The following is an 11,009-nucleotide window of genomic DNA, read 5'->3' on the forward strand; positions in this document are numbered from 1 at the left end:
TTTTTGTGCTGAGGATTGAACCCTGGGCCTCCTGTATGCCTGGTAAGCACCCTGCCCACTAAGCTATATCCCAAGCCCTATTTTTGTCTTGTTTTTGTTTTTAGAGATAAGCTCTTGTCCAGGAAAAATCACAAGGTCAAGAATCAGATACAAAAGAAATTGGGGAAGGGAAATAAATTCTACTCCCACCACAGGGGATTGAACTTAGAGCCCTTTTCTCTATCTTAAGTTGGGGGTTCTATATATGATCCTCCCACTGGCCTTTATTATGAGCAGCATTGATAGGTGCATCATTCTGAGAGCTTCTGGTATTACAATCAAATAAATGTGTAGCCCTGGCTATCCTGGAATTAATTACTATGTAGACCAGGCTGGCTTCAAATTTTCATTGATTCTCCTGCCTCTGCTTCTGGAGTGCTGGAATTACAGGTGTGTGCCACCACACGCAGCTCTAATACATCATACTCCTTGGTGTGTGTTCATGTCTGATAATCCTCCCAGCAAATTACAGTTAGCCAGTTGTCTCTTAAATCCCTAATACCAAAATAATCTATCTCTTTATGAACCTAAAAAGGAATATAGTTGGGATGCATATTGCAGGAAAGGAAATTTCTGAGCCGTAGAACTGAATATATTTAATTTTATATTATATATATAATATATATTAATTAACTATATTTAATTTTAAGAGCCGTACAGGATTGTTCTTAGAATGGCTGAACCAATGTCTTCTCTAGAGTAAAGGCCACTGAAAGGCCTATAAGGTTTGATTACATCCCATCCATAGGTTTCATTACAGGCCCCGGGTTCGGTCTCCAGGGGAGAAAAGAGTGGCTCTCGTTTTCCATCCTCCCTTTCCCTGGCGCTGGATTTAATCTTGTACATGTTTTGAGCAGTAACAGTATTTTCTAACTCTATTGTGTGAGGTCTGCACCAGATCTCAGGAGCCATTACTGTGTGCTTGGAGCCCTTCTGACATCATACAGAAGCCCAAGTTAACCTCTCGGGGCTGAGAGACACGTGGGAGAAGCTCCAGGTAGGCTAACCTCCTCACCTGAGATGCCAAACACTTTAGTGAGCCATGAGATACCAGAGCAGAAAATGGCTGTCAAGTAGAGCCCACTCCAAACTCCCTACCTCTAGAATTGTGAGCTAGTAAAATGGCTGTTGGAAGTCAGTAGGACTGGGGTGCTTTTCTCTGTAGCTATAGATGTGTGATAAACTCCCACCAGAAGAACTAATAGTTCCCACTCCCCACAGCCACCTGGCAGTGGCAGCTTTTCTAATTTTACAACTCTTACAGGGACAAGCACTTTAATAGCAATTCCTCCAAAATTGCTAACGAAGCTGTAACTTTCTTTATATTCTTAGTAGCTTTGGGCCTTTTCCTTTTAAACTGTATATTTATCATTTGCTCAGCTTTCTTATGGAGTCCTGTCGTTTCTTCATGGTCTGCTGGAGTGCCTGTATATTCTGGGTGTTTCCAGTGTAGTCTTCGAACTGAAGGAGCACTCACAAGAGGTTAACAAAGGGTTTTATTCAAAAGCAAGGCTAAAGAATACACACTAAAGAGCAGCCTGGCTCTGAGAGACTGGTGCAGCTCAAGATTGGAGGCTAATCATTGCCCAGTGGCTTCCTTTCCTGGGTCCAGGAGGATTTGCTTACTAGGGACGAAGTTGGGTGCTTTTCTGTTCTGATTGACAGGCTTAGGTTATGCAACCACTTCCCATATCCTTTCCCACAATACATCTGAATTTGATCACAGGCACTCCCAGTTACGCACAAGCAAAGGATTTTTCCTAAGAGTTTACTCACGGGATGTAGTTTGCATTCCAGCACATGCACCCAAAATGAGTTCAGTCTGGACCAGCCCACTGCCCTGGTCCCAAGATATATTCCAAGATGTATTTGAGCACAAAAGAGAGGTTAATATGGGTTTCTAGAGAACTACAGGTCAGTGACTGGTAGCTTTGTATGGAGAAGGGTTTGTGTGCAGGCCAGTGTAGGTGGGGGTCCTGCTGCTGAGTGCTTTGGTAAGAAAGAGTGTGTATGTAGCCCAATCTAAATTGCCTTGCTAATTTCCCTCAATACCTTTTCATTTTTTATCTCTTATATTCTGCAATATCTCTTTGTGTCTATTGGGTTAGTTAGGGTTTTTACTGCTGCAATGAAACACCATGACCAAAAAGCAAGTTGGGGAGGAAAGGGTTTATTTGGTTTACACTTCAACATTGCTGTTCATCACTGAAGGAAATCAGGACAGGAACTCAAGCAGGGAAGAATCTTGGAGGGAGGGGCTGATGCAGAGGCCATGGAGGGGTCCTGCTTAGGGGCTTGCTTCCCATGGTTTGCTCAGCTTGCTTCCTTATAGAACCCAGGACCAACAACCCAGGGATGTCCCCACCCACCATTGTCTGGGCTCTCATCCTACACAGCCTGCCTGGCTTTTCAACTCATGGTCCGTTTACCCTCCATGATCACTCAAAAGGCTGGTCAGTGGGGCAAGGTGAGAGTCCATCGTTCCCCCTCAGTGAGCACCAGCCTGGATCCAGAGTTTGTGGTCGGCTATTCATATTCAGATCCCATAGTATTTTATTTAAACAGTAAGCCTACTGCTAACAATGGCTAAACTGCTAAAACCAATGTTGTGTGTTGGATTTGGGTCACATGGGTAATAATTTACAAGATAGATCTGCGGGCGGTAGGAATGATGCAGAATCTGTAACTATAATATTACAGTTCAGCTAAATGATTAAAAACCAGTGGGCCTGGGTTCTCACAATACAAAAAGGAAGCAGGGCAGTGGTGGTCCATGCATTTAGTCCCAACACTCGGGATATCAAAGCAGGCAAACCTTGATTTCAAGGTCAGCCTGGTCTGCAGAAGGAGTTTCAGGACAGTCAGCGTTACACAGAGAAACCAAAACAACAACAAACCAATAGAAAAAAAAGAGTGTAAGTTATTTCCTTTCCTTTTTCTCCTTTCAGTGGAGCCTAGATTCCATTTGGATAACGAACCTTAGGCCATGTATTCCATATAATCCAATCCTAGCCATCTCGTTTCATCTTCTTCCCTAGCAATCGGTTGGTTTAAGCATTGGTATTTACACATCTCTGACCACACCGAGAGAAAATTTGCTGGAATGGTTTCTAAGAAGTGCCCGCCCTCCCTCCCTCCCTCCCTCCCTCCCTCCCTCCCTCCCTCCCTTCCTCCCTCCGTCCCTCTATTCTCTCTCTCTCTCTCTCTCTCTCTCTCTCTCTCTCTCTCTCTCTCTGAGACAGGGTTTCTCTGGGTAGCCTGTCCTGGAACTTGCTCTCTAGACCAGGCTGGCCTCGAACTCATGGAGATCCACCTGCCTCTGCCTCCAGAGTGCTGGGATTAAAGGCGTGCCACCATCACCCAGCTCACATGCCAGTCTTAAAAGAGACAGGCAAGGTTTATGCGAGTTGGCGGGAGGAGGGTACTAACATTTGTGTATTTCGTGCCACTGTCCACTTTCCCGCTTCCAACTGTTCCCTATTTACTGCCTAGGTGTTAAAGACAGGCAGATCTTTGTGAGTTTGAGGCCAGCCTGGTCTACAGAGCTAGTTCCAGGACAGCTAGGGATGTTACACAGAGAAACCCTGTCTCGAAAAACAAAAACAAACAAACAAAGACAGAAAAATGGTAGTAAGGGTCATGTAAATCCATCTGAAACTAAGTATTCAGCCCCAAATAGTGAGGGGCCTGGCCGCCGTGGCCCAAGGGTGAGAGGGTTGAGGCAAGTGTGGGCTAAGGATATTGGAAGAGTCTGCTGTAGGTTCCCATAGGGGTTAATCACACAGAAGGGCCAGACAGGAAACCCAATGGAAGAGCTGGAACTCAGATGAGGCTGGAGCACTAGGAAGCAGCCAAACAGAGAGACGAAACGAAGGTGCATGTCCATGTTGCCTAAGAGAAGGGAAAGGAGGGAGTCTTTAGGTGCAGCCATGGGAAAGGTGCCCAAGGGAAAGCCTGAAAAGATTTCTTTGTGGACAGGGAACGTACGCAGATGCAAAACAAAGAAAGGAATGAGGGAAAGAAGAAAGGAAGGAAGAAAGAGAGGAGAGTTGCAATAAGGGGCCTTCAGAATTTTTGTTTATTGAAGAATGCTAATAATATTATGAAGAATTATGTGGGATGGAGAGGCTGCTCAGTGGTTAGAGCACTTGCTGCCCTTGCAGAGGACCTGGGTTCTGTTCCCATCTTACAACAGTTTGTAACTCCAGTTCAAGAGAATTCGACGTGTTCTTCTGGCCTCCTAAGGCACCAGGCATACACATGGTGCACATACATATGTGCAGACAAAATACACCCGGAAATATTTTAAAAACTCAAAAAATCAGTATCCTAAAACTGTCATGTAGAAATACGAATTTTAAAATGAAGATCCTATGGTTCAGTTGGCAAACCATTCCCCGACAGTCTTCCAAATGGGCCTTTGTGGGGGTCTCTTACTTCCAGCACCACTGCAGCTGGTGACGGGGGATGCAGATGCTGTCTAGTCATTGGGCTTGCTCAGGCAATACAGGAGCTAGGCCTGGATGATACAGGAATATGAGCGTGGCTCCTGAGCATGAAACATTCTACATTATAGAAAGAAAAAAAAACCTCATTTGTCTCTATAGGACAAATGACTCCATTTCTTTAATAAAATTCTCTTAAGAAAAAAAGAATTGTGAATAGTGATCCAGGCATAGTAGTATCTGCCTGTAATCCCAGAATTCTAGTGTCTGAGAGGGGTAGGGTTGTGAGTTCAAGGCTAATGTGGGCTACATTGTCATACATTAGTATGACATTATCTCAAAAGCAAAAGAGAATGAAACAGGAGAATTATGAAAGGTGGTGGTAAAACACACACACACACACACACACACACACACACACACACACACCAGTTCAGGAATACCCCTGAGAATCGGTGACTGCAGATCAACCCATAACCAACAGTAATTATTTCCCATTGTCTAATTACTTAAATGTGGCTTTTGTCTTACAGAAGCTTCTCAGTCTCAGGAGGTCCCATTTATTCAATGAGGCCCTTAATGTCTGCGCTGCTGGGGTTATACGTAGGAAGTGGTCTCCTGTGCCCATGTGTTATAGAGTACTTCCCACTTTCTCTTCTATCAGGTTCAGTGTGTTCGGACTGATATTGAGGTCTTTAATCCATTTGGACTTGAGTTTTGTGCATGGTGATAGATATGGATCTATTTTCATTCTTCCACAGGTTGACATCCAGTTTTGCCAGCACAATTTGTTGAAGATGCTCTCTTTTTTCCATTGTATACTTTTAGCTCCTTTATCGAAAATTAGGTGTTCGTAGGTTTGTGGGTTAATGTCAGGGTCTTCTATTCGATTCCATTGGTCGACTTCTCTGTTTTTTATGCCAATACTGTAGCTCTGTAATAGAGTTTGAAGTCAGGGATGGTAATGCCTCCAGACAATCCTTTATTGTATAAGATTGTTTTGGCTCTCCTGGGTTTTTTGTTTTTCCATATAAAGTTGATTTTGTCTTCTCCAGATCTGTGAAGAATTCTGTAAAGCAAAGGACACTGTCACTAAGACATAAAGGCAACCTACTGACTGGGAGAAGATCTTCACCAACTCCGCGACTGACAAAGGTCTGATCTCCAGAATATATAAAGAACTCAAGAAACTAGACCGTAAAAGGCTAATCAACCCAATTATAAAATGGGGCACTGAGCTGAACAGAGAATTCTCAACAGAAGAAGTTCAAATGGCCAAAAGACACTTAAGGTCATGCTCAACTTCCTTAGCGATCAGGGAAATGCAAATCAAGACAACTTTAAGATACCATCTTACACCTGTCAGAATGGCTAAAATAAAAAACACCAATGATAGCCTTTGCTGGAGAGGTTGTGGAGAAAGGGGTACACTCATCCATTGCTGGTGGGAATGCAAACTTGTGCAACCACTCTGGAAAGCAGCATGGCGGTTTCTCAGGAAATTCGGGATCAACCTACCCCTGGACCCAGCAATACCACTCTTGGGAATATACCCAAGAGAGGCCTTATCATACAACAAAAGTATATGCTCTACGATGTTTATAGCAGCATTGTTTGTAATAGCCAGAACCTGGAAACAACCTAGATGCCCTTCAATGGAAGAATGGATGAAGAAAGTATGGAATATATACATATTAGAGTACTACTCAACAGTAAAAAACAATGACTTCTCAAATTTTGCATGCAAATGGATGGAAATAGAAAACACTATCCTGAGTGAGGTAAGCCAGACCCAAAAAGAGGAACATGGGATGTACTCACTCATATTTGGTTTCTAGCCATAAACAAAGGACATTGAGCCTATAATTAGTGATCCTAGAGAAGCTAAATAAGAAGGAGAACCCAAAGAAAAACATATAGGCATCCTCCTGAATATTAACCTTCATCAGGCGATGAAAGGAGACAGAGACAGAGACCCACATTGGAGCACCGGACAGAAATCTCAAGGTCCAAATCAGGAGCAGAAGGAGAGAGAGCATGAGCAAGGAACTCAGGACCGCGAGGGGTGCACCCACACACTGAGACAATGAGGATGTTTTTTTGGGAACTCACCAAGGCCAGCTGGCCTGGGTCTGAAAAAGCCTAGGATAAAACCGGACTCGCTGAACATAGCAGACAATGAGGACTACTGAGAACTCAAGAACAATCGCAGTGGGTTTTTGATCCTACTGCACGTACTGGCTTTGTGGGAGCCTAGGCAGTTTGGATGCTCACCTTACTAGACCTGGATGGAGGTGGGTGGTCCTTGGACTTCCCACAGGGCAGGTAACCCTGATCACTCTTTGGGCTGATGAGGGAGGGGGACTTGATTGAGGGAGGGGGAGGGAAATGGGAGGCGATGGCGGGGAAGAGACAGAAATCTTTAATAAATAAATAAATTAAAAAAATGTGGCTTTTTGTCTTCATTTGACGCAATGACATATCCCCAAATAAACAGCGAAGGTTTACAGTGAGCGACTGTATGTCCCGCCACCCAAGTCCCAGAATCTTTCCTTAGAGACAAGAAGAGTTCCCAGCATTAAAAGGAATGAACTGCACGAATGTGTTCACAAATATACCTGTTACATCACATCAGGCGATTTGTTATATAACAAATTACCCAGCATTTTATTAGTGCCAGACAATAAGCATTCCTCCTGCTTCAGGGCTGAATTGGCTCTGATGAGGGCTTCCTAAGGCAGGCTGGCATCAGGCTGCCAGCTGGTGCGGGTTCTCTGTAGGTCTGCTGAGTCCCCTGCGGACAGGGCAGAGCTCCTCACAGGCGATTGGACAGGCAGCTTCGTTTGGTCTCTGACTTTTGGCCTGAGCCTTCCTTCAGGTTTTTGCTCCATGGGCCTCTCAATAGGAGCACAAGAAGAGGAACTGGCTACATTAGAGCAAGGGGAGGGGGGCAGGGGACCAGAAACTGCAGGACAAGAAGCCAGGATTAGAAGCCAAGCTGATCTTGGAAGGACAGCCTGTCACTGTTGTTGTGGTCTGTTTGAGGCCATCAGGGGCCACCTGCCACGTGTGTACTGCATTTTTTTTTTGCACTTCCATACTTTTCCTCATGCCATTGCACAGTTTCCACATCATTCGGAAAGACCCCCTCACTTTGACATGGCGTGCCATCTCAAGCCCATTCCACACAGCATTCTTTGGATTTGTGGCCATAAATGAAAGTCCCATATTGGCAGACTCTCGGATGCTTTGGGTCGTTGGCCACACAGTAGCTTCTCAGCATGTACCTTACATTTTGATGACTACGGCCAAATTGCCAGTAGGGGGCGGTTGAACCAAGCTGCAAACCCAAAGCAAGGGCTGTCTGCTTTATCCACAGCATCTCTCTACAAATTCCAGCGATATGGGAAAAGTGAAAGACTAAACTTCAAAGCTCCTGGATTGGACGAATAGGAACATTTGATTTTTAATGGCTAAAGGAGGAACAGGACTCGGCTATTTCTTCAGTTGGATCTGGATTTACCCAGACATTATTTTTCCTATTATTCAAATAAAAGCTGCAAATGGTGGCTCCCACCTGCAATCTCAGCAGGTAGGAGGCTAGGCTGGGGGGATTATCAGGAGTTTGAGGCTACACAGTGAGATGCTTTCTCAAAATAATAGTGATAAAAAAAAATAATAGTGATGATGATGATAGAAAATAAAGAACACACACAGATACTGGTAAGGCGCCTTCAGCGCGGGCCCTGGTGTACCTGGGGAGCCCTCTGGTCCTAGTGACATAGCCTGAGATGACATTTCTTGTCGAGGTTGCTGTCTTTCTTAGCAGTATTGCATAGTCGTCTTATTAGATTCAAACTCCATAGGATGTGGCGCTAGATGCTATCAAATCACGTTGAATATTTACCTGGGAAATGTTGCACTTTTAGCCAGTTTTGGTTTTCTTCCTGATCTTTGAGGCTGCAGGGTAGAGTTTAGCGAGGGAACGGTTAGCCAACACTTCTCCATGTGACACACGGAGAAGCTGACTGACGGTAGACAAAGCTCTGCAACATGAAGGACAGCTGGAGGATCTTAGGCTCTTACCCTGCAGCCTCTGTCTTTCCCATGCCTCAAAGTTCAGCTTCTTCAGCCTATAGTAGGGCAGAATATAGCCAGGCTGGAAGAGATGTAAAGAGAAAGTGGGCGGAGTCAAGGAGATGCCCGTAGCTGCTGAAGGAGACAGTCGCCAGATGCTTACCAGTAAGCCACAGCCTTGTGCCAATAAATAGATTAATAGAGATGGGTTAATTTAAGATGTAAGAGTTAGTTAGTAAGAAGCCTGAACTAATAGGCCAAACTGTGTTCACTAGTTAATATAGTTTTTGTGTGATTATTCTGGTCTGTGCAGCTGGGAAATGAAAGAGAAGTCTCTGGTTACAAATGATAATAATGATAATAATAATAATGATGATGATGATGACTATTGTAAGAATCTACTTACATGTGGTGTTTGCAATGATTGTGTAGAATCCAAGGCTAAGCGGTGGCTGCCAGGGGCTGATGGGAACAGGGAACAGAGACTTGATTTTAATTGTGTAGGGATGAAAATGGGAGAATGATGGCTGGCAGCCTGAAGGCAGTTGTCTCCTCCCAGAGCCTCTGCTTCCTCAGGAAACAGGGCTACCCTGCTGGATGTAGCCAGTGGAGACGTAGGACAGGCCCCACTGCTGGGGCATCCCTGGTCTCTCACATAGCTTTGCTACCCTGACTCTCTTACAGACGTTTCTAAATAAACACCTGTGCTTTTCGGTCTCTTTTTTTCTTTTAACATCACACATCTAACCTCCTTTAAGCTATTTTCCTTTAAGCACATTTATTTTTCCAGCCTCAGAACAGACCCAGTTTACTCACTGAAAGCTTGGCCGACAAGGATAGGTTATTAGGATTCAGACTTGGAACGATGAGCACGTCAAGATCAGGCTCTCTCCCAGAGGTTCCTGGTGTCTTCACAGAAAACCTGCTGGGGTGCTGGGGTGGTGACTCACACCTTTAATCCCAGTGCTCAGGAGACAGAGTCAGGCAAATCTCTGTGAGTTCAAGGCCAGCCTGGTCTATATAGTGAGTCTCCATTTTAAGAAAGAGAGCCGGGTGGTGGGGGCACACATCTTTGATCCCCGCACTTGGGAGGCAGAGGCAGGCAGGCAGATCTCTGAGTTCGAGGACAGCCTGATCTATAGGGTGAGTTCTGGGACAGCCAGGGCTACACAGAGAGCCCCTGTCTTGAAAATGGGTGGTTTATTTTCTCTGCCCTTAGCAATGATGCTATGTGGCAAGGCAGCACCCGAAGTCTATATAGCCTGTCTATGTAGAAATCCCATCATTCTTGGGGTGAAAAAAGGTTGTAAATTGATGAGAAGGTCTGTACTGTTTGTATATGGAGACTTTCAATTGTTTCAAATTAGCATTATTTGACCTTTTAAAAATAGTCCGGTGTCAAGGTCTCCATCTTTCTCTGGAAGGCTTGTATCAAGTTCTGTGATTCAGTCCTTACATATACTACCCCTTTGTTGTTTGTTTTAGGTAGGGTCTCATGTAGCCCAGCCTAGTCTTGAATTTTTGATCCCCTTGCTTTCACCTCCGAGGTGCTGGGATTATAGGCATATGCTAAAGTGCCTGGTTTCTGTGGGGCTGGGGGTTGAACTCAGGACTTTGTGCATGCTAGGCAAGCACTCTACCAACTGAGCCACATCCCCAGCTCTCAGAGATGAAATTATAATTTTATTACATTTATGTATGTATGTATGTATGTATACATATGTATGTGTTTTTTTATATGTGCATATGAACATGCTTCGGCTTGGGAGGAGTTGGTTGTCTTCTATCAGGTGGGTTTCAGGGATCAGTCCAGGTCACCAGGCTCAGCACCAAGTGCCTTTACCTGCTTAGAGATACAATCTTAAAAATCTTTTTACAAGATTTTATTTATGTGTATGAGTGAATATTTTGCCTGTGTGATGTCTGTGAGCCATGTGCATGGCCCACAGAGGCCAGAAGAGGGCATCAGATCCCTAAAACTGGAGTTACAGAAGGTTGTGAATGGCCATGTGGATGCTAGGAACTGAAGCCAGGTTCTCTGGAAGAGCAGTCACTGCTCTTAACTCTGAGCAATGTCTCCAGCTCCCAGCAATGCAAACATAAACTGAACCGGCATTCCTTGAGATTCAGCAATGCCCATCACGACATTTCTCTGGTACTGATTTAATCTGATAACAATGCTTATTGCTTCTCTGTGTGGTACTTAGCCTGGTCGAGGCCCTTCAGATACAGCAGTGAGTGTACCTCGGACTCCAGCTCCAACACTCTTACCATATTGTGTCCTTTTGATCCCAGTAGGCCCTTTGATGACACCAGCCTGTCTTTTCTCATCTTCCCTGGAACACATCTTTGACCCACTTGTTGGGACACCAGACCCCGAGTTTCTTGTAAACAACTTGTTTTCCTCTGCTCTGAGCATGAGACCCTGATGGCAGGGGAGTGGGATCT

At 44.7% G+C, this 11,009-nt stretch overlaps 1 long non-coding RNA gene across 1 annotated transcript; it reads left to right on the top strand.

The window, feature by feature from the left end:
* The first annotated feature begins 7 nt into the window (after positions 1-7).
* LOC142846969 (uncharacterized) lies at positions 8-5,665 on the top strand. The gene is made up of 3 exons (XR_012910101.1): positions 8-42; positions 903-1,036; positions 5,540-5,665. It is a non-coding gene; the product is annotated as an uncharacterized LOC142846969 (long non-coding RNA).
* Positions 5,666-11,009: the final 5,344 nt, after the last annotated feature.

Source organism: Microtus pennsylvanicus, chromosome 3, assembly GCF_037038515.1.
Source record: "Microtus pennsylvanicus isolate mMicPen1 chromosome 3, mMicPen1.hap1, whole genome shotgun sequence".
NCBI classification, from domain to species: Eukaryota; Metazoa; Chordata; class Mammalia; order Rodentia; family Cricetidae; genus Microtus; species Microtus pennsylvanicus.